The sequence below is a fragment of the Pantherophis guttatus genome, chromosome 14, assembly GCF_059756535.1.
Source record: "Pantherophis guttatus breed Tessera chromosome 14, ASM5975653v1, whole genome shotgun sequence".
NCBI lineage: Eukaryota > Metazoa > Chordata > Lepidosauria > Squamata > Colubridae > Pantherophis > Pantherophis guttatus.
Genome location: NC_142076.1, coordinates 20,916,277 through 20,939,127, shown reverse-complemented (window position 1 = coordinate 20,939,127; position 22,851 = coordinate 20,916,277). Strand labels below are relative to the sequence as shown.

At 51.2% G+C, this 22,851-nt stretch overlaps 1 protein-coding gene across 1 annotated transcript in view; it reads left to right on the top strand.

The window, feature by feature from the left end:
• ELFN1 (extracellular leucine rich repeat and fibronectin type III domain containing 1) overlaps window positions 1-22,851 on the top strand; it is a 119,891-nt gene that overhangs the window by 1,620 nt on the left and 95,420 nt on the right. The window lies entirely within an intron of this gene.

Genomic DNA, 22,851 nt, shown 5'->3' with positions numbered 1-22,851 from the left:
CTACGACTATTGCCCTGGGACGCTGTCGCCCCACCGAGTGGAAGCGAGATTTCGACCCTTCCTCCTTGGGCACATTGGGGAAGGGACAGTGGGTTGCCCTCGCCCCCCCCCCATTCCCGGCGACCAGCCCCAAAGCTAAGGGGGCTGGAAGGGGGCGAGGAGCCCCGGCGGAGATTCCTGCTCGGGGAAAGGGTTACGCCGCCTAGGCCAGCGGGAATCAAAGCGGTTGGTTAGCTCGCCCCGGACCTGCGACGGCGATCCGGACGTCTCGAAGGGGGGCTTGGCATTTAGAGACAACCCGAAGGGGCGTCGAGAAGCCGGGAGAGCGGCGAATGGAACGTCTGTCTGCTTTTGGCCCTGGGAAAGTCGCGGGAGAAATCGGCGTGACAGGTTAACTCGCGCTTTAGATAAAGCTGTTTCTATCGCTGGCGGTGGGGGAGCCTGTCGGAAAGGATTAAGGCTGGTCCCCGCCTCTTGCAAAGCGAGCCTCGCCGAGCTCTTCGCGCCTCGCCGCCCTCCCCCCCCACCCCCCACGCACCCCGAAGCCCTCTCTTCCGATTGTCTGATTAGGAGAGCGGCAAGCGCCTCCCACGCGCCCCGTTAGACGCGCCGGCAAAGGTAGACTGCCTCTGCCAAGGGAGGCTCCGCCGAGCCAGCAGGGCTGAAAAGGCTTTTTCGACTGCTTTCTTGGCCCTGACGGACTTCCGAGTTCAGCTTTCGTGCCTTCCAGCTCTGCTTAACGCCAGGGGAACGTTCAAATCGTTGCTTTTGATCGGGGCAGCCGGGAAATTGGGGGCGGAGGGGGGGAAGAGGCGTGCGAACAACCCACCCCGTGCCTCTGCGTCTGAATGGGGACAGAGTGGAGGCTCCGGATTGAGAGGCTCTTGCTCCGCCTTTTAATCCAGGCCAAGACCCCTGACCCGCGGCCTGCAGACAGCCCCGGATCCTTAACTCAGTTTCCATTCCGTTTCTATGCAGGCGTGCTTAGGGGGAAACAACCCCACTGAAGTCACCGGGCTGACTCCCCGAAGAGGGCATCGGGCTAACGTCACCCCCCGCTCCAATTCAGTCCTTAGGGATCTCAGCCCCACCGCTTGGTTTCTGACGCCCGAGATCCCTTCTCCTTGGCTGGGCTCAAGGCTTCTCCATTTTCCCCCCTTGGATGTTTGATCGGAACCTAAGGGTCTTTCCCCGCCTTCCTGCTCAGGCGCCCCTTCGCAGAAAAGGAAGCGGAACAGCCGAGCTGACACATACGGCGTTTTAATTAAAAACTATCAGGCGCGCCGGCGCTCCCACCGCCCCCTTTACTACCCCCCACCCTTCCTGGCAAGAGCTGGTCTACACATCCAGAAGTTCTTCCTTCCTTCCTTCCGCCCCCCCTCCTTCCCGAGTTGAGGAGGGCAGGCGCAACTGGGTCAGGGTTGAGTTTCTCGGCCTAGTTCAGCACCGGCGCGGCCTCTGCGAGTGGTCCAGGATTGAGTGGGTGGGGGGCATCCATTGAAGGCCTCATCCGGGAGAGAGGCCGATCCAAGGGCTTTGAAACCACAGACGCTGCCTTCAAGGGCGCCGAGATTAAGGCCCTGCTGGTTGCTTGCCTTGAATGGCTTCGGGGTGGGGTGGGGGTGTGTGTGAGCTGAAGAGACGCCCCTCCCACTCCGTTGGGAGGCAGAAATGGGGGCGGGAGGGGTGGGGAGAAAAGCCCCCTTATGTCCCTCGAATAGGCGACAGCAGAGAGGGGGTGCGAGTCTCGACGCCTATGGGCGGAGGGAGGGGGCTTTGCATAGGGCTGGAGCTCAGGTCAGCAACTCTGCGGGGGAGGTGGGGGGGCTCAGGCCCCGTAAGGCCTTCTCCAGGTCAGAGCTAAGCGGGCAATCACGTGCCAAGCTTGCTGTGGGGGGAGGGGTCTGTGAAATGCGTGGGGCCGGGGAGAAAACCTTCCTTCCATATTTTGGGAAGGCTGCCCAGGGGCTCACCTCGGCCGTGGGAAAGGAAGGCTGTGCTTTTTTTCGGTCAACCGCTGCGGCCTCGGTGTCCGGCGCAGCTGTGCACGATGGGACTGGGAACTCTGCCCTGGCTCACACAAGCACCGCCGCCTGGATGCGGACACCCCGGTTTCAGTTTTTGTCTCCGGACAGAAGGAAGTCTCGGTCGGGTCCCAATGACTCCTATGGAGAGGATTTTCCAAAGGACCGGTGGGCAGGAGAGTTTAGCACCCCCAAGCCCCGATTTGGTGCGCCTCCTGGCCGCCCAGACGTGCCGGGACGCCCGTTGGATACCCGGGAAACCGTCTCAACGTCTCAGGATCGTGCAGGGAGATTTAAGTCTCTGTGGGTTTTCTAATCCAGCCTTTCCCCCCGCAACCTCCCCTTTGCAAGGTCACGGGAGGCCTTGCGGTGACGCCTGCTGGCTGTTGAATCCGGCTGGGGCCTTTTCTTGTTTAACCCGGTCGGAGCGCCACTAAGAGAGCGAGGGGTCCTGCCCAGGGAAGCCTTTGGGAAGTCACGCGGTCTCCCTCGCGCCCCCGGTTCCTGACGCGGCAGGCCGGATCGCCTTCCCCGGGCATACCCCGTCCCTTTCCTTCGCTCTCCGTCTTTCCGAAAGGTCGAAAGAGCCCTGAAGGGGAGGAAGGCCGAGAACCCTTCGGAGGGGTCTCTCGGGGCTGGAGGAAGGAAGGAAGAATAGAGAGGAAGGAAGGAAAGATAAGTGAAAATAGGAGAGGAAGGAAGGAAGGAAGGAAGGAAGGAAGGAAGGAAGGAAATGGAGAGAGAGGGGGAAGGAAAGAGAGAGGGAGGGAATGAAGGATAGGGTGGGAGGGGAGGAAGGAAGGAAATGGAGAGAGGGAGGGAAGAAATGGAGAGAGAGAGGGAATGAATGAATGAAGGAAGGAAGGAAGGAAATGGAGAGAGAGAGGGAAGGAAAGGGAGAGAGGGAGGGAAGGAAAGGGAGGGAGGAAGGAAGGAAACGGTGGGAGGGAAGGAAATGGAGAGAGGGAGGGAATGAAGGATAGGGTGGGAGGGAAGGAAGGAAGGAAATGGAGAGAGGGAGGGAAGGAAGGAAGGAAACGGTGGGAGGGAAGGAAATGGAGAGAGGGAGGGAATGAAGGATAGGGTGGGAGGGAAGGAAGGAAGGAAATGGAGAGAGGGAGGGAATGAAGGATAGGGTGGGAGGGGAGGAAGGAAGGAAATGGAGAGAGGGAGGGAAAAAAGGGAGGGAGGGAGAGTAGAAAGGAAGGAAGGTAGAAAGGAAGGAAGGAAGGAAGGAAGGAAAGGAAAGGAAGGAAGGAAAGGAAAAGAAAGACCGAGCCACAGGAGAAACAGCTCTTCGTTGACCCCTCTCGCCTTCCTTCCCACACGCTTCCTCGCCACCGGGAGAGAAACGAGCTGCGTTTTGCATGCAGGGCTCGCTTCTGCTCCGGAGCTGCTGCTCCTCCTCCTCCTCCTCTTCCTCTTCCAGCTGCTCCGCTCCACTTGGCCCCGGGGGCTGCCGAGAAGGGGCGGGAAAGGGGGCAGAAGCCGAGAGAGGCGCCCTTTGGCGAAGCCCCGGGCTCCGCCAGACTAGATAGAAAGCAGGGCCGCTCCTTTTCGGGTTTTCGGCCCGGAGGGTGTGAGCGAGTATCCCGGCGACCCTGCGGCTGGAGGTGGGGAGGGGGGGGGGTCTTCCATGAAGGCGTCTGGCCCTCCCCCGCTCCCCAGAGACGGTTCCCTGGGGAGATGCGGGATCAGCTCCGGACACCAAGCGGGGGGAGGGGCTCCTGTACAGCAGGCGAGGACCCCGATCTTCGAAGGAGGGGTGTCAGAGCCCTTCCCCCCTAGAGAGGAGATCAAGCCAGGCTTCGCCCAGGTTTGGTCCACACACGTGCCTAACCCACCCGCGTCGAGTTCACCTGTTTTGGGGCTTCCCACAACCTCCTGAGCCCCACACGGGGCTGGGGCTCGCCCCGTCCTCCGTGCTGAGCTGCAAAAGGCAAAGGCTTCAAAACGGAGGTTGGCAGGCAGCGAGCTTAACACGCAAATGCGAACTCCGCCCGTTGCGGGAGTCGTGTGAATGGAGCCAGACGTTTGGATTTGGGCAGGAGAACCCCGACCGCCTCCGTAGCCTGAAACATAAAAAGGACCGAGGTGGGGGACTAAGAAAGGGCCGCCTCAGAGGCTCGATGTACCCTGTACTGCTTGACACGTGTACGTGGGGTCCTTCGGAATGGCGATGAGGCTGCAGAAATGGAACCAGCGGCGCTCACGTGCTAGACTAGAGCAGTGCTCCAAGGTGGGAACACACACGCGCGCATTCCCCTCCATTCTCCTCCTCCTCCTCCTCTTTCCCCCCCACCCCACGCACCCCCCCCCCCAGTTCCGTGGGTCCGCCTTCCCAGGGCACGCGCGTCCCTTCTCTCTCGCCTCCTGCCGGCTTTTGATGCATTTCGCGGCCCGTTTGCACCCTATGAAATATTCAGAAGTTTGCAGTGGTGAATCAAAAGGTCATTAATATATATGGGTTCCGATGTTTCCAAACCGGGAAATGAACTTGCCCGCGTCCTGGGGAGACGCGGCGGTGTTTCAAAGGCTCCAGGCGGAGAGGGGAAGGGGTGGGGGGGGTTAATCTTGCCATCATGGAGAGTGCAAACCTTGAGCCCCTCCCAGATGTTGGATCGCAGACAGCAGGAATTTATGGTTCTATCTATCTATCTATCATCAATATCATCTCTATCTGTATTTATATCAACCCTGTTTCCCCCCAAATAAGACCTCCCCTGATAATAAGCCCAATTGGGCTTTTGAGCGCATGGCAATAACGCCAAGCACTTATTTCAGGATTCAAAAAATATAAGACAGGGTCTTATTTTTGGGAAAACATGGTATCTATCTATCTATCTATCTATCTATCTATCTATCTATCTATCTATCTATCTATCATCTGTCTCCATCCGTCCGTCCATCCATCCATCTATCTGTGTATCTATGTATATGTATGTATGTATGTATGTATCTATCTATCTATCTATCTATCTATCTATCCATCATCTATCTATCTATCTATCTATCTATCTATCTATCTATCTATCTATCTATCTATCTATCATCTGTCTCCATCCGTCCGTCCATCCATCCATCTATCTGTGTATCTATGTATATGTATGTATGTATGTATGTATGTATGTATCTATCTATCTATCTATCTATCTATCTATCTATCTATCTATCCATCATCTATCTATCTATCTATCTATCTATCTATCCATTATCTATCTATCTATCTATCTATCTATCATCTATCTATCATCTGTCTGTCTCCGTCCATCCGTCCATCCGTCCATCCATCCATCCATCCATCCATCCATCCATCCATCCATCCATCTATCTATCTATCTATCTATCTATCTATCTATCTATCTATCCATCCATCCATCCATCCATCCATCCATCCATTTCTATATCTACCCATCTATAATCTATCATCTCTCTCTCCTTCTGTTTCTCTCTATATCTACCCAACTATCATCTGTCTATAGTGTCTGTCTGTCTGTCTGTCTGTCTGTCTGTCTGTCTGTCTGTCTGTATCTATCTATCTATCTATCTATCTATCTATCTATCTATCTATCTATCTATCTATCTATCTATCTATCTATCAATCATCACATTTATATGGCCGCCTACCTCACTAAACGTAACTCTGGGTGACCTACAACCCAGAATTAAAACAATACCACAGCTATTAACCTTCCCCCTCCCCTTTTTTAAAAAAAGAATAAAAACAAGACCAATGGCGGCAGTCTCTTGCAGACCCCCCCTCCTGCCTTCACACAACCGCTCAGGCTGTTGCCAGTCTGCTGGAGAGGGGTGGGGTGGGGATTAACATGGCCACCATCTTGCCAGCTTCTCTTAGAACAGTCAGATTTGCGTAACTGAAGGGGGCTGACTTTGAAACTTGGTTTGTAGGGAAGGGGGCTGAGGGTGCAGCTGGGATGTGTGTTACAAGTCAAAGAAAAGACCGATTTCCAACCGCAGCTTGTGAAAGGAGCCCTCGGCCACAAATCAGTCAATCCTGATTCTGGCTGGCGCTGTGTGGATGAATCCACAGAGGTGGTTAATTTATGGCTTGTTGTGTTGTGAGCCTGTATGCAGTGCAAGTCACGGCAATGTTGCCGGTGTCAGGATAACATTCCACACATTGCATAGGTCACAACATTGGTCCAAGGATGTGCTGAGACCCACAATCACCCTTGCCCTTCCCCTGCCTGGAAATACCCAGGGTTTTGAAACTCCGAATGTGTGAATTCAGCAACTGGGTGTCAGGGAGTCCCCAAAGCCATTTTTTTTTATTTTTTTTTATTTGATTTATATGCCGCCCTTCTCCGGAGACTCAGGGCGGTTTACAATGCATTAAGCAATAGCCTTCATTCTTTTGTATATTTATACAAAGTCAGCTTATTGCCCCCACAAACTGGGTCCTCAATTTACCTACCTTAGAAAGGATGGAATGCTGAGTCAACCTTGAGCCTGGCAAGATTCGAACTTACTTTAATTGCAGACAGCTGGTGTTAAATTACAGTGCTTTTAGTCTGCAGAGCTATCCAAGCTCCCTTTGCGAGGAACTCCAATGTGGGTTTGAACTCAGCATTAGCCCAACACCTTCACTACTACCGCCACAAAGGTTTACACTTGTGAGTAAGTCTCCTCCCTCCTCTAAGACCTAACTCATGGAGTCAATCTCTCACCCTTCCCAGAGGTTTGGCACATCTGTGTGATGATGGGATGGGGGGAGTTAGAATACTCCTTCCGACGCTGTGAAAAATGAAAGTTTGCAAAGCTCAAGGAAGGATCCAGAAATAAGAACGGCTTGTAATGGTTTTGGTTTATCATGGCAAAGGAAAGACCAGGAAATGGGGTCAAAGGATCTTGACGAGTGGAGAGCGTAATTTTGTGGTCAGGAGTATCTTTGTACAGTCTTTTTATGTTGGGTTTGTTTTTGGTTCAGGGTGCAAAAGATGTGAACTGGGCCTGATGTGTGGGCCAGAGCTTGCCAAGAGTAGGGAATATTTGTCGCTCAGGGTTGAACTGGGGTCTTTGGTGGTCTCTGAGTTTCCTGGTTTTCTTGCAGATGTTTCATTACCCAGCTAGCACTGGTGATGTTACGTAGTTGGGTAATGAGATGTTTGCGAGAAAATCACCAAGCTCAGACAGTTCTTCTTCCTCTTCCTCTTCCTCTTCCTCTTCCTCTTCCTCTTCCTCTTCCTCTTCTTCTTCTTCTTCTTCTTCTTCTTCTTCTTCTTCTTCTTCTTCTTCTTCTTCTTCTTCTCCTTCTCCTTCTCCTTCTCCTTCTCCTTCTCCTTCTCCTTCTCCTCCTCCTCCTCCTTCCTCTCCCCCTCCTAAATCCCCCTCCTAAATATGGATATCAAACATATCAATCGGCACGCCAGCTCAACTCTGGTGCGCATGCCGTGCTGGCCAGATGATTTTTGGGCCTTCTGGGCCCACCAGAAGTAGGAAAACAGGCTGTTTCCTGCCTCCGGAGGGCCTGGGGGGTGGATGGGGCTCGTTTTTCTTTCTCACCTGGCTCCAGATCCTCTCTGTGCATCTGGGGAGGGTGAAAACAGCCTTTCCCATGCCTCTCTAGGAGTCTCTGGAGGCTGGGGACAGCAAAAAAAGTCACTTCCTGTGTCCCACCGGGAGTTGGGAAATGGGCCATTTCAGGCCTCCTGAGGGCCTCCGAGGGAGTGGGGAAGGCTGTTTTCACCCTCCCCAGATGCACAGAGAGGATCTGGAGCCAGCTGAGAAGGAAAAACAGGCCTACCGGGCCCCTGCTAGGAGCAGGGAGGAGGAGAGTTGCGCATGCATGCGCAGGGCAGGGCACATAGAATTATGGGTGTGGGCATGTGCACGTGTGAACCTCCCCCATCCCACCCCCTCCTGGCACGCGATGGCAAAAAGGTTAGCCATCACTGGTGTAGGGTCTCCTGCTTGGGAGAAGGTTGGACTAGATGACCTACAAGGTCCCTTCCAGCTCTGTTAATCTGTATCTGTATCTAAGGTACAGCCTAAGGTGCAATATATTGTGTCTGTCATATCTGCAATATATTGCCCCTCTGTAAACAGAAGACTTGTGTTGGGCCGTTTAGAGTTTAGCCTTGTTGGCCTTAATGTTCCCTTCCAATTGGCTTTTTACCTTTGAGTAAGCAGAGCCCTAATCACCTGTTCAATCAAGCCTCCATTAGCATCCTTTGGGGGGGGGACTCCTATTCACCTTAAAAGGTATTCCTTGCGAATGGAATATGAAGAGGGGAGGGGGGGTCTTTAAGAAACCCCCCGGGTCACATTTGACAGCTTCTTTCAGGCCTCCTTCGGATCTTGTGATTTGTAACCCTGGTTTCAAGCTTAATGTGTTGCCCGAAGCCATGATTTATCCTGGGTGTAGCGAGAATTGTGGCTGATGTCAAAAAAAAAAAAACCCTCTCTCGAAAGACGTCACAAAATTTGGGGGCTTCAGTTCACAGATCACACCCGGCCTAAATGCTTTGACGGCAGCCTGCGATCCCAGCGCTTTGTAAATCACCACGGATAGACTCAGTCAACTATGGTTTATTTAACAAACCATAACTCAGCCTGTCCTATCAGGCTTCAAGGTTAAAGCCGGTGGAGCTTAAGGGACCTACAGCGACTCGCTCCCAAATAGGTAGCAGCTGCGGCCCTCGGCTGTTCCGGAGAATATGAAGTCAGGTTATTTAGACAGGCCAAGGACGAAAGGTTTCCGTTTACACGGGTCTCTTCTTCAGGGAGAGTTCTGCGCTAGTGAAGCGCTAGTGAAGCTTGCATTAGACAAAGGGAATCCAAGGCTGTCTGTTTCCCCCCTCCCTCCCTTCTAGCGCTGATGATGTTACCTTGTTGGGTCATGAAACGTCTGCAAGAAAATAGCCAAGCTCAGAGAACATCAAGGGCCCCATAATTCTCCTCCTCCTCCTCCTCCTTCTCCTTCTTCTTTCTTCTTCTTCTCCTCCTCCTTCTCCACGTCCTCCTCCTGCTTCTTCTTCTTCCTCCTCCTCCTCCTCTTCCTCTTCTTTCTCTTCTTCTACTTCTCCTCCTCCTCTTCTTCCTCTTCCTCTTCTTCCTCTTCCTCTTCTTCTTCCTCTTCTTCTCCTCCTCCTCCTCCTCTTCCTCTTCCTCTTCTTCTTCTTCCTCTTCTTCTTCTCCTCCTCCTCCTCTTCTTCCTCTTCTTCTTCCTCTTCTTCTTCTCCTCCTCCTCCTCTTCCTCTTCCTCTTCTTCCTCTTCTTCTTCTCCTCCTCCTCTTCCTCTTCCTCTTCTTCCTCTTCTTCTTCCTCTTCTTCTTCTCCTCCTCTTCCTCTTCCTCCTCTTCTTCTTCTTCCTCTTCTTCTTCTCCTCCTCCTCTTCCTCTTCCTCTTCTTCCTCTTCCTCTTCTTCCTCTTCCTCTTCTTCCTCTTCTTCTTCTTCCTCTTCTTCTTCTTCTACTCCTCCTGCTGCTTCCTCTTCTTCCTCTTCTTCCTCTTCCTCCTCTTCTTCTTCCTCCTCCTCCTTTTCAAACTTGCCTTATTTAAATGCTCAAGGTGAAAAGGGGAGTATCCTTTATCCGGAGAGTGTACCCCACCCCACCCCCAACTCGCGTGCCTTGCCAGCTCCCCCTGCATCACCCCTGCCTCCTTTTAGCTCTGCCCTCGGTTTTGCAGAAAGCTTCCTGCTTCCACCCCCCCCCCCCGGTCTCTTCGCCGTCTCTGGCCCGGGCTCCGCTCCTTTCTCTGCTGCCTGAATGGGCCAGCTGCGAGCCAGAGGAGCGCGCGCTCCCGGGGACGGTGGGGGGGGGGGAGCGAGAGCGGGAGCGCGCAGCAGGAGCAAAGAGAGAGAGAGAGAGGGAGGGGACGACTCAGCCAGGGTCTCCTCCTTCGCCTCTGGGACAGAGGGGACCGGATTAGGTGACCCAAGTCATGCTGGGGGCGCGCATAAGTGGGATGCCCGGGGTGAAGTAACCAACCAGGTGGGGGCATTCCGTGCTTACCTGCTTGGCGGACGGTGGAGAGAAAATTTGGCACCCCCTGGTCAGCCCCCCCCCCAAACCAGTGCTGCGAGGCTTGCTTCCCCGGGACGAGAGAGCCTGGGGGCTACTAGTGAAGGCGTTGCAGGCAGGGAGGGGGGTCCTAGTGAGGTGAAGGCGCATCCTCGCCTCGCTCGGCGCCCCCCTCCCCGGTTCTCTGCTCCTTCCCAGCCCCCGCTGGGCCAGGGGGTGAACAGGGACCGGCCCTTCCCTCCGAGCTGCCTGCAGGGCGCGCGTGGGAAAGCGCAAAATCAGACTCGGGCGCCGCCCAACTTGGGCGCGCGGACCCCGAACCTCTGGAGGAGAGAGAGGCTCGCTCATCTAATCGGTATAGGTGGGGGGGTCTCCGTCGAACGGGACTGTGGCCCGCGTGAGCTTCCTCCTCGCCAGAAGAAAGTTCGGCAGTTCGGCGGTTCGAATCCCAAGTATAGGTCTCTTGCGGGAGCACGGGGTTGGACTAGATGACCTTCAAGGTCCCTTCCAACACTGTTAACTGAAAAAAAAGTGTCCGCCGTTGGACACTTTTGCTTTCCTCCTAGATGTCGGGTCCATCTTCCCCGCTGGTTTACGGCCCTGGGATTTCCTCGTGGTCTCCCATCCACGCTCCATAAGCCACCTCCGCTTTTTTTGAAAAGCGGCAGACTCTGGCCAAAGAGATCTTAGCTGACGCGGATGTTGGAAACGTGGGGAAGGCGGCCCCCGACAGACGCGCGTCCTTTGGGTGGGTGCGCCCCGCTCGTCTTGGATTCACACGGAAAGGGACTAAAGCCGGGAGCTGCTCGGTCAAACGAAGGGGAGGAAGGTCCGGCGGGACCACGAGATGCCCCTCCCCCACGCCTAATCGCCCCCTCCCTCGGGTCTGGCCGAGTTTCTATTCCCACGCTTTTCCCATGCTCCGGAGCACGCTTTCCCTCCCATCTTCGGGGAGCAAACAGGTGGGGTCCCCTTTTCTTGAGTGGGCGAGGGCACGGGAGGTCGGGAACCCGCCTCTTCTGAGTTGGAAGGGGGAGGGGAAAGTTTTGGCCTCGCGGTCCCCCTCCCTCTCCACGGGGTCTGGGGGTGACAGTCCCAGCTCCGGCCACGCCCCCTTCTAGACCCCGCCTCCTCCTCCTCCACGAACCGGCGAAGCTCTTGGGACAGTCAGTGGAAACGGAGACGAGCCGTTTAGGATAGCGCTTAATGCTTAGGATAGCGCTTAATGCTTAGGATAGCGCTTAATGCTTAGGATAGCGCTTAATGCTCGGCGCTGTCTGTTTCTCCCCGGACCCTCCGGAGATGGAATAAGTGAGGCGGGGTCTCCCGGATGAAAGGAAGCCGAGCAGCCCCCCAAGGACCCCTTGATCCCTGAAGCCCCTTCTCCTGCCCCATGTGGGACAGTAACCCAGGGATGAGCTCTGCTTCCCCCTAACCCTAACCCTCCCTTTTTCCTCTTAGTCGCTGCCCCTTCCCCACCGGTTGGGCACATTAAAAGAGTTGTTTGTACAAGTTGGAAGGAGCCACGCAAGCAGCCACGGATGTCACCCCCTTCCCCCCTCCCTTAAAAAAAAATAATAATAATAAAACCCAAGACAGGTAAAACCACATATGTATAAAATAACAGAGCAACAGAGTCTTGAAAGGAGCCTTAGAGGTCTTCTAGTCTCAGTCCCCAAGCAGGAGATCCTGTCCCATTCTGAACAAGTGGCTGTCCAGTCTCTTCTTGAAAACCTCCAGTGATAGAGCATCCTTCCTTCCTTCCTTCCTTCCTTCCTTCCTTCCTTCCTTCCTTCCTTCCTTCCTTCCTTCCTTTCTTCCTTCTCTTTCCATCCTTCTATCTCCTTCCTTCCCTTTCCATCATCCTTCCTTCCCATCCTTCCTTCCTTTTCTTTCCATCCTTCTATCTACTTCCTTCCTTCCCTTCCCTTTCCATCTTCCTTCCTTCCTTCCTTCTCCTTCCTTCTCTTTCCATCCTTCTATCTCCTTCCTTCCCTTTCCATCATCCTTCCTCCCTTCCTTCCTTCCTTCCTTTTCTTTCCATCCTTCTATCTACTTCCTACCTTCCTTCCTTCCCTTCCCTTTCCATCTTCCTTCCTTCCCTCCTTCCTTCCTCCTTCCTTCCTTCTCTTTCCATCCTTCTATCTCCTTCCTTCCCTTTCCATCATCCTTCCTTCCCATCCTTCCTTCCTTTTCTTTCCATCCTTCTATCTACTTCCTTCCTTCCCTTCCCTTTCCATCTTCCTTCCTTCCTTCCTTCCTTCCTTCCTTCCTTCCTTCCTTCCTTCCTTCCTTCCTTCCTTCTCCTTCCTTCTCTTTCCATCCTTCTATCTCCTTCCTTCCCTTTCCATCATCCTTCCTTCCTTCCTTTTCTTTCCATCCTTCTATCTACTTCCTACCTTCCTTCCTTCCCTTCCCTTTCCATCTTCCTTCCTTCCTTCCCTCCTTCCTTCCTCCTTCCTTCCTTCTCTTTCCATCCTTCTATCTCCTTCCTTCCTTCCTTCCTTCTTCCCTCCGTCCATCCATTCATCCATCCATCTATCTTATTTATCTCAGAATCATAGAATCTTGGGGCTGGATGGGACCTTGGAGGTCTTCTAGTCCAACCCCCAGCTCAAGCAGGAGGCCCTCCATCTTTCTGGACAAATGGCTGTCCAGTCTCTTCTTGAAAACCCCCAGTGTTGGAGAACCCAAAACTTCTGGTGGCAAGCTGTTCCACTGGTTAATTGTTTATCTCTCTGTCAGGAAATTTCTCCTTCGTTCTAGGTGTGTCTCAGTTTCGGTCTGCTGGGTCTGGGGGCTGCGTTTGCCATTCCCTTCCCCTCCCTCATGTCTCCCCTGCCTGGTTGGTGGCTTGTGGCTGATGGCTTGGATTTAGCTGGGAGGGGGCAGCAGGTGAGATGCTCAGCCATCATCAGGCTGCTCACCTCTGCGGTCGTTTATCCACAGAAACTTCCCCTCGGACTGAAACCCCCCCCCCCACCCCAACCCTCACCCTTGGCTTTGAAGCAATCTCTCTAATTTCTATCGCCTCCTGTGATTGAAACTATAATTTAGATTTTATTGCTTGCTCTCATTCTGACTGCTTGATATGAGTTTTATTGCTCTCGGTTAGATCTTTATATAATTTATCATGTTTATCCGGCACCCCATCCGGATGTCTCGTGCAAGGACATTCAGGGTAAGAAGGTGGCCCATGAATCCATCCATCCATCTGTCCGTCCCTCCCTCCCTCCCTCCCTCCATCAATATTAGTGTAGTTAACTTCGGAAGATTTCAAATCGGTGACCCCCATTAGTTACCTGGCCACGAAGTGGGGGGGGGGGTTGGAGGAAAGGAGCTATGCCTGTGCTTATAAACAGGGCGGAAAACATTTCCTCTAGCAAGAAGGGTCTAATGAGCAGGAAAAGGAGGGTGCTGTTAAATAAGGGGGGGTACCATGAGAGAGGGTGCAGGGTGAGTGCCTGGGAGAGGAGGGGGGAGGGGAAAGAGAGAGAGAGAGAGAGAGAGAGAGAGAGAGGGAGGGAGAGAGGGGTAGGTAGGTAGGTAGGGGTTCTCAGAGGGAGAAAAAATAAGTATTTTTTTCAGTCTCCTGCCTCCTTCATGGCAAGTATGGATTTGTTTATCAGAAGGTAACTCTTGCAGATGGAAAAGAAAAGATATTTTCCAGCAAGGAAGGAAGGAAGGAGAAAGAAGGAAGGAAAGAAGAAAGGAAGGAGAAAGGAAGGAAGGAAAGAAGAAGGAAGGAGAAAGAAGGAAGGAAGGAGAAAGAAGGAAGGAAGCAGAAAGAGGGAAGAAAGGAAGGAGAAGGACGGAAGGAGAAAGAAGGAAGGAAGGAAAGAAAGAAGGAAGGAGAAAGAAGGAAGGAAAGATGGAAGAGAAGGAAGGAAAGGAGAGAGAGGGAGAGAGAAAGGAAGGAAGGAAGAAAGAAAGAAGGGACAGATGGAGGGAAGGAAGGGAAGGAAGAAAGAAAGAAAGAAGGGACAGATGGAGGGAAGGAAGGGAAGGAGGGAGAGATTATTTTCCAAGGATGCACAACAGTTCCCATCCTCCCCAGCCAGGCTGGGCCCCAAGGGCACCAGACTGAGGAAGTCTTCATCTGTTCCTTTTTTCCCCCCAGCCCCAGAATTCTCCTCTCTTTGATTTTGACCACGTTACATGCCTGCCCTTATCCCCACTGAGCGCCTTCGATTGAATTAAGGCTGGGATTTATTCCTTCTCACCTTGCGGTTGTGATAGTGATCTGCCTGCCTTTGAGATCCACCTGGATTAAGCCTCTGGCTCTGATGTAGAGATGCTGCGGGGGTGGGTGGGGGGGGAGGAGGATGGGGATAAGGAAAGGAGACACGCAGAGAAGAAACTTGAAGGGGGGAAAAAATGGGCAGGAGGGAACTGAGAAAGGCTCGGCTTCCAGCGGAGATTTGGTTGTCCTCAATCCGGTTAGAGGAGTCCCACTGTTGGTTTAGAAGAAGGAACAAGATCTGAGGCCTCCCCTGGAGGATGGTGGATTTTGAAAGGTCAGAGTTTTCTTTGTGTGAAGGCGGAAGAGGGTACCAGTGATTAATTTTGGAAAGGAGAGGGTGGAGGTTGGCTTGTAGCACCGTCAGTAGATCTTTGGACAGCTTTGTTCCTTCCACGTCGTAAAGCTATTAGCTCATTTGGCATGGGTGAATTTCTCTGTGAGTCTTGTTTCTCAATTTGCAACCATCCCTCCCTCCAACCTTCCATCCATCCATTCCTTCATCCCTCCCTCCATCCAAACTTCCATCCCTCCATCCTTCCATCCATCCATCCATTCCTCCGTCCCTCCATCCATCCTACCTTCCATCCCTCTATCTTTCCATCCCTCCCTCCATTCTTTCATCCTTCCTTCCTTCCATCCATCCATCCATTTATCCATCCCTCCCGCCATCACTCCCTCCCTCCATCCTTCCTTCCATCCATCCATTCATCCCTCCCTCCCTCCATCCTACCTTCCATCCCTCCATCTTTCCATCCATCCATCCATCCTTCCATCCATCCATCCATCCATCCATTCATTCTTCCATCCATTCATCCCTCTCTCCCTCCTTTCATCCATCCATCCATCCAACCTTCCATCCCTCCATCTTTCCATCCATCCATCCATCCCTCCATCCTTCCTTCCATCCATCCATCCAACCTTCCATCCATTCATCCCTCCCTCCCTCCTTTCATCCATCCATCCATCCTACCTTCCATCCCTCCATCTTTCCATCCCTCCATCCTTCCATCCTTCTCTCCCTCCATCCATCCTACCTTCCATCCCTCCATCTTTCCATCCCTCCATCCTTCCCTCCCTCCCTCCCTCCATCCATCCATCCTACCTTCCAGCCCTCCATCTTTCCATCCCTCCATCCCTCCATCCTTCCATCCTTCCTTCCATCCATCCATCCATCCATCCATCCATCCATCCATCCATCCATCTATCCATCTATTCATCCATCGCTCCCTCCCTCCCTCCCTCCCTCCAAGCCAACTAGAAACCATCATAGTTTCAGTAAAGGAGAATCTTTGTAGCTCAGGGTTGAAATGGAGGGACCTTGGTTCTCTCTGAGCTTGGTTTATTTCTTGAAGACCTTTCATGACCCAAACTAGGTAACGTCACCGTCATAAACGTTGCTTCTTTCCTTCTCCACCAAGCCAGCCACCAATTTGGGAGCGTTGACCAAACCCAAACCCAGATCTGGAGGAAGCTGGATCTAAGAATATTCTGAAACTCAAATCCTTGCAGACGGGCTCTCGAGTGAGTGACGGGGGAGTTCATTCTCCAGGCATTGAGGTTGGTGGAAGAAATGACAGGAACGTAGATATCCCTCGGACTTAAAGGAAACGTTGAATGACACGGGGAATTGAGGTATATTTAAGATGTCAGAGAGAGAAAAGAGAGGCAGGAGGAACTTAATTTTGCGGCAGCTAAGACGTGGCTTTAACTCCACTTTCTGGTTCTTGAACAATCTTGATAGATGTCAGTCGACAAGAAATCAGCAATACTTTAAAAAAAGTGGAGTCATTTAACCCCTAGGTTAGGCAAGGAAGAGAACTGAAGGAAGCAAGCTTCTTGGAAGCCACTTAGGGTGGGGGGGGAAACCCTGGTTTTCTGCAAACTCAGGTGGATGTCCTGGAAGAATACAAATATTTGGGAGCAAGGCGAACCCAGATTTAAATTCCATCGGCTTTAAGGCGGCTTCGTTCAGCACAGGTATCACTGTTTAAAGAGAAGGTCTTTTTAAAAATGTTTTCTTGCTTTTCCAGAATGTTTTTTTGATCAAATGTAAGAGTAGATTGAGGGGAGTCCAAAATGCTGAGATGGTTGACCATGCGGTCAAAACGTGGTCCCTTTTGTGGTGTGTTAAAAGGCGTAAAAAGGGAGCCAAGTTTCCATCATGGCTTACGGCCCCCTTTTTGACTTTTTTGCATCCTCACGTTTCAGGAACAACCCTTGTGAACCCAGAAAAATGGAAGGGCCAAGCCGCACTTACAAAAGTTAGCCAAACAATAACGACAGGTTACCGGCTACTGTGAATTGTCGGGTAAAAATGTTGCCTGGCAAAATTTGGTGTTTCGTCATGCTGGAGTGTAACAACTGGATAGTTTGTGCCAACAGTTCTCCTGAGCACATGCAGAGTGACTTCCTCTTGTCATTGAAGAGATGCCTCAGGCATCTGCTTTTCCTATGATTGAGGCTGGAGAAAAACGAGTTCTCTCTCTCTCTTTTTTTTTTTTGCTCTCCGTCTTCAAACACGGTGTGGCAACGTTGCCCAAGTGTCTCCCTTCCTCTTTTTTTTTTCCTAAGTTAGCTCTGTGAAATTGCGGAGAAGAAATTTATGCTCTGGAAGTCGAATTTAATAAAGAATGTAGAAAATACAAGGCTTGAAAGCAAAATTTTAACTGTGATTGAAAGCTGGGATGGATGATCAGGACGTATTTAGGACGCGGCTGGAATTCTCATGCGCCTTTATGTACTTATTCCAGATGTGCTCTTGGGTTTGGCTTGCCATGATAAACCAATTAGCTCAATTGTGCATTTTTTAATAGTGTTGTTTGTTCAAACCGGAGTGGCATTATTAATTAAATTTTATGGCTGTTATGACATTTCTGGGTCCCTTTTATTTTTTATGACAGGGTTTGGAGTGGGGTTGTTGTTTTTCTTTTTGGGGTGATTTCAACTGGGATTTTCCTTGTGGTTTTAGTCAGCTCCTTAATGTGCAGCTGTGATATTATGGAAGGAAGGAAGGAAGGAAGGAAGGAAGGAAGGAAGGAAGGAAGGAAGGAAGGAAGGAAGGAAGGAAAGAGAGGTAGAGGAAGGAGAGAGAGGGAAGAAAAAGTGAAGAAAGGAGGGAAGGAGAGTGGTAGAGGAAGGATGGAAGAAAGGGAAAAAGGAAGGAAGGAAGGAAAGAGAGTAGAGGAAGGGAAGAAAAAGCAAAGAAAGGAGGGAAGGAGAGAGGTAGAGAAAGGAAGGAAGGAAAGAAGGAAAGGAGGAAAGAGGGAAAGATTGAAAGGGATAGGAAGGAAGGAAGGAAGCAAGCAAGCAAGGAAGGGAGCAAGGAAGGAAAGATTGAAAAGGATAAGATGGAAGCAAAGAAGGAAGGAAAGTAAGAAAGAGAAGGAAGAAAGAGGAAAGGAAAGATTGAAAGGGATAGGAAAGAAGGGAAGAAGAAAAGTTTGAAAAAGATAAGAAGGAAAGTAAGAAAGAGAGAAGGAAGAAACCATTCATTGTAACTACTTTGAATTATTATTTAGGATTACACTTTTGGTATTCACAGCCTTTGGGACACTGAACAATTTTTATTTCCTTTGGAAATAAACGGGCGGCTGTTTTAATGGGAGCCTCGCAGCCTCTGACAAAAACTGCACAGACCATCGCTGGCTGACCACACAAAAGATGCCACCCCCAGGGCTCCGTCTGGTGCAGCTCCAGCGATGCCAAGGTCACTCTTTAGGATGGGGACGGACGGAGGCAATCTCCAGCTAGGCGGTCGCTTCGTCCTGCCTCCAGTGGCTCCCTGCCACCCTCGGGCCAAGAGCTTTTTCCGGCGCCTTCGTTGCAGTTATCTGGAATTTTGCTGCATGATTATTACTTCTCCAGATTGGTGTTTTTTGCAGCCTCTTCCTCAACTTTCCCCAACGGGGGCTCCTGTCCCCATAGGGGGGGCAGAGATGGCCGGTGGATGATGGCACCCAGGCCCCCCGTGAAAGCATCAAGAAATGCTTTCCCTGGTCACCCACATCAGTCCGGTTGCTTAATCAGAGGAGATTGATTAATTGCTGGGATTAAACCCTGAGCCTCTGGATGAGTAAAAGAGGAGCAAAAAAGGGAGACACGATCTCGGTCTGTTTTGCCCTGACTTTAACCCAGTCTCTCCAATCTAGCGCAGGGGTGGTGTCGAAGACCGTTGTGACTGATTAGCCTGACTAGGTGGCTCCGTGGCTAAGACGCTGAGCTTATCGATCAGAAAGGTCGGCCGTTCGGCGGTTCGAATCCCTAGTTACAGGTTTCCTGCGTGAGCAGGGGGTTGGACTGGATGACCTCCGAGGTCCCTCCCAGCTCACTTGTTACCTGATTATTGCAGTTCTTTTGCGGTGACCTATTGCAGGTCACTGTTTTTCAGTGCCTTGTCCCTGTCTTGTTCACGCTTTGGTGTAATCTCAAAAGGTCATTAAATGGATGGTAGTTAAGTCGAGAACTCCTAGATGGGGCCTTTCAGTTGTGCCGCTTTTGAGCTTCCCCGATCCATCACTAGCAGCAGGGACTATTGGTGTGGCTGCCTAACATTTCTGGAGAACAACAGGCTGGGGAATGCTTCCTCCTCCTCCTCCCTCTCCTCCCATTCTCCTTCTCCTCCACCCTGAAAGCCCCCCTCCCTTCTAGCACTGATGTTACCTAGTTGGGTCAGGAAACGTCTGCAGAAAAACAGCAAGCTTGGAGAGCAAGGACCCCATAGTTCTCCTCCTCCCCCTCTCCTCCTCCCCCTCCTCCTCATCATTCCTCTTGGGGAGGGTCTTTCCTTGGTTGGAGAGCACCAAGGACCCCATAATTCTTCTCCTTCTCCTTCTCCTTCTCCTTCTCCTTCTCCTTCTCCTTCTCCTTCTCCTTCTCCTTCTCCTTCTCCTTCTCCTTCTCCTCCTCCTTCTCCTCCTCCTCCTCCTCCTCCATCATTCCTCCTCCAACCATTCCTTGGTTGGAGAGCACCAAGGACCCCATAATTCTTCTCCTTCTCCTTCTCCTTCTCCTTCTCCTTCTCCTTCTCCTTCTCCTTCTCCTTCTCCTTCTCCTTTTTCTCCTCCTTCTCTTTCTCCTCCTTCTCCTCCTCCTCAATCTCCATTCCTCCTGGGGAGAGTCTTTCCTTGGTTGGAGAGCACCAATGACCCCATAATTCTTCTCCTTCTCCTCCTTCTCCTTCTCCTTCTCCTTCTCCTTCTCCTTCTCCTTCTCCTTCTCCTTCTCCTTCTCCTTCTCCTTCTCCTTCTCCTCCTCCTCCTCCTCCTCCTCCTCAATCTCCATTCCTCCTGGAGAGGGTCTTTCCTTGGTTGGAGAGCACCAAGGACCCCATAATTCTTCTCCTTCTCCTCCTTCTCCTTCTCCTTCTCCTTCTCCTTCTCCTTCTCCTTCTCCTTCTCCTTCTCCTTCTCCTTCTCCTTCTCCTTCTCCTTCTCCTCCTCCTCCTCCTCCTCCTCCTCAATCTCCATTCCTCCTGGGGAGGGTCTTTCCTTGGTTGGAGAGCACCAATGACCCCATAATTCTTCTCCTTCTCCTTCTCCTTCTCCTTCTCCTTCTCCTTCTCCTTCTCCTTCTCCTTCTCCTTCTCCTTCTCCTTCTCCTTCTCCTCCTCCTCCTCCTCCTCCTCCTCCTCCTCCTCCTCCTCCATCTCCATTCCTCCTGGGAAGGGTCTTTCCTTGAATGCCCGGAGAGCCCGGGGCGAGTGGGGCCTTGGCTGGAAGGCTTGAACGGCTGAAGCTGGGCTCTCTAGTCTAATCAGGTGAGCTTTTTAAGAACGTTCTGCTTTGCAAATGTCACTCGGCCGCTCGGGAATCCATCAAAATGCGTGGCAGCTGGCTTAATCATTAATCATCGGGCATCACTGAAATGAAGTCATCAGAACAAACGCTGACACCAGCAAAGTGTCACCGCCATCACGGTGGCTGGCGGTGTTTTCGTTGTGCTGCGGGGTAATGCTCCAGTCCATGAAAGGATCTGGCAACCGCTCTCCTCCTGCGGATCTGGGTTCTACCTCATTAGCTTTTAAAGGGTGCTCAGCACAAGCCACAGCTCTGGAAGGAGCCACGCTGGGACGAGAGGGTAGCTGGGTTCGCACATTAGGCAGCTCCGTAAACCACGGTTTAGAAGAACGGTTGGTTTCCCCCAATATTGCGTAGTCGGCTTGCTTCAGGCAGCCCACAAACCACAGCCTGGGTTTTGTATCGTTGTGGAGCTGGTGTGAACCCAACCAATTGTGGTTTATTTGGTAGAGGCAAAGGAGCCAGGGTTTGTCGCGATGTCAGAATCCAGTCTTAGCTCAGTCTCAAAGGCCACATGATGGCTTCACGCGATGTGGGATCCAGATGGTTTAGCACGGGGCTCTCAAATGGTGTTTCTCCATCTTGTCGACTTGAAGAAGTGTGGACTACAATTCCCAGAGTTCCTCAGATAGTCATGTTCCCCACTGAGAAACCTGGGAGTTGACCTCCAGCCACCTTAAAGTTGGCCAAGTTGAGAAATGCAGCTGTCTTAAATTTTCCCTTCTTTCACTGGGGGAAAAAAAGTCTCAGAAGGCCAAGGTTGGCCCCATCATTGAAAAGAGGGTGGGGGACAGAGTCATGGATCCTTCATTATGGCTGGGGAATTCTGGAAGTTGGAGTCCACACACCTCTTCAAGTGGACAAGGTTGAGAAACATTGAAATATAGCCTTCAAAAAAACCCAAAACCCCACGATCTTTCTGTCCCACCCTAGAAGATGGTCTCCAGACATCTTCTCAGCCTTCTTCAGATAAAATAAAAACTGAGGACCCTGATGTCCTCATCCCTCAGTAATCTCCATTGTATTTAAGCCCATCTTGGACAACAGAACTTCCACCCAAGGAAGAACGATTTTGCCCTCTGCAAAAATCAGACTTCCAGCTCTCTACAGGAGCTGAGCCTTTTCCTTGAATTCTGTCCAATCTCTAAAACTCTACATGATCTGGCACAGCATGTCAAGATTGAGAGACTCTACTCTCTTCTACTGCAACCTCTGTTGGTTAGCCTGAAGGTTCTCTAGAACTTGAGGTCCACTTCCATTTTTTTGCTTTTCTGGACTACTTCTGAAGATTACTGAGCATCTGCTTAAGTTCCGTTGAAAGAATTAGCAAAGGGGTGGGTGGGAAGATGTCCATGGGAGGGTCAAGAAAGTCTAGATGGCTTCCATAACCATGTGAGTCTGTCCCATTTTCACGTGCAGTTTTCATCAGACAGTTGCAGTTGCCATCTTCCATTCTTTGACCCATCTCCACTTGGCAGGTGCATCTGAAGTGGTAGCAAGATGCTTGCTCTACCATCCAAAGATGCCAGTTTATGGATTCCTGGATTTGGTTTCTCAACCATTGAGACCTCAAGACTCTTGGTGGGGCCCGTACCAATCCCAGGCCTCCCCCACAGAAAAGATCCTTAGGAGAAAAGATCCAGAGAGATGCTCCCAACAATGTAATCCACCCAGCGCTAGATGGATCCAGGAGTCTTCCCTTTTAGAAGATCACCTGGTGGTACCCACAAACACAATGGATGCTCTTGACTCATCGCCCACCCTGAAGGAATATTTGCTTTTCCTTTTGTTAAGTTCTGGCCTGGCTTCAAATTTCATTTCTTGGTTACATAAATTCTTTCCCACTTCTAGATTACTTTGGCCAAAGCTTCTAGCTAGGGAGGGAAGCTACAGATCCCATCATCCTATACAGCATGGAGGACTATGCTAGCTGTGAAAAATGGGGATTGTTGTCCTGGATAGTGCCCACAAAAACGAAGTTCTTTCATCTAAGTTCCCCCCACCCCCACCCCAATGCTGAGAAGTCCCCATTCTGGTCCAGAACTGGCCCTTTTGAGTTCTCCCACCTGAGTCTAAATCTCATTTTTGCTCCGGTCTTTGAAAACGTTTCCGAGCCTTGTGGAAATTTAGCTTTTATGAAGTCAGGAGAGCATTTTAACCGGTGACAAACGATCCCAGCCGTCCATAAATCTTCCTCTGGTGAAAGGCCTCTTTAATTCCGAAAGCGGCCGAAGAATCAGATTTGCATAGTGGAATTATATTGGAAGTGCGAGGAGGAGAAGATCAGCGGCAGATGAGACTTTCCAAGGAGAACATCTCATCTGGAAATCCAGAGATTGCGTCGGAGGCCGAGGGCGAAAAGTTTTCTTTTAAAAACAAAACAAAACACTCAACAGACATTTGGGGCTCAATGGTGGTCATAGATTGAGGACCACCTGTATATAAAACTTGAATGGAATGGAATGGAATGGAATGGAATGGAATAGAGTAGAGGAGTAGAGTAGAGTAGAGTAGAGTAGAGTAGAGTAGAGTAGAATAGGAATACAGTAGAGTAGAGTAGAGTAGAGTAGAATAGAAATGAGTAGAGTAGAGTAGAGTAGAATAGAAGAATAGAATAGAATAGAATAGAATAGAATAGAATAGAATAGAATAGAATAGGAATAGAGTAGAGTAGAGTAGAGTAGAGTAGAATAGGAATACAGTAGAGTAGAGTAGAGTAGAGTAGAGTAGAGTAGAATAGAAATGAGTAGAGTAGAGTAGAGTAGAGTAGAGTAGAAGAATAGAATAGAATAGAATAGAATAGA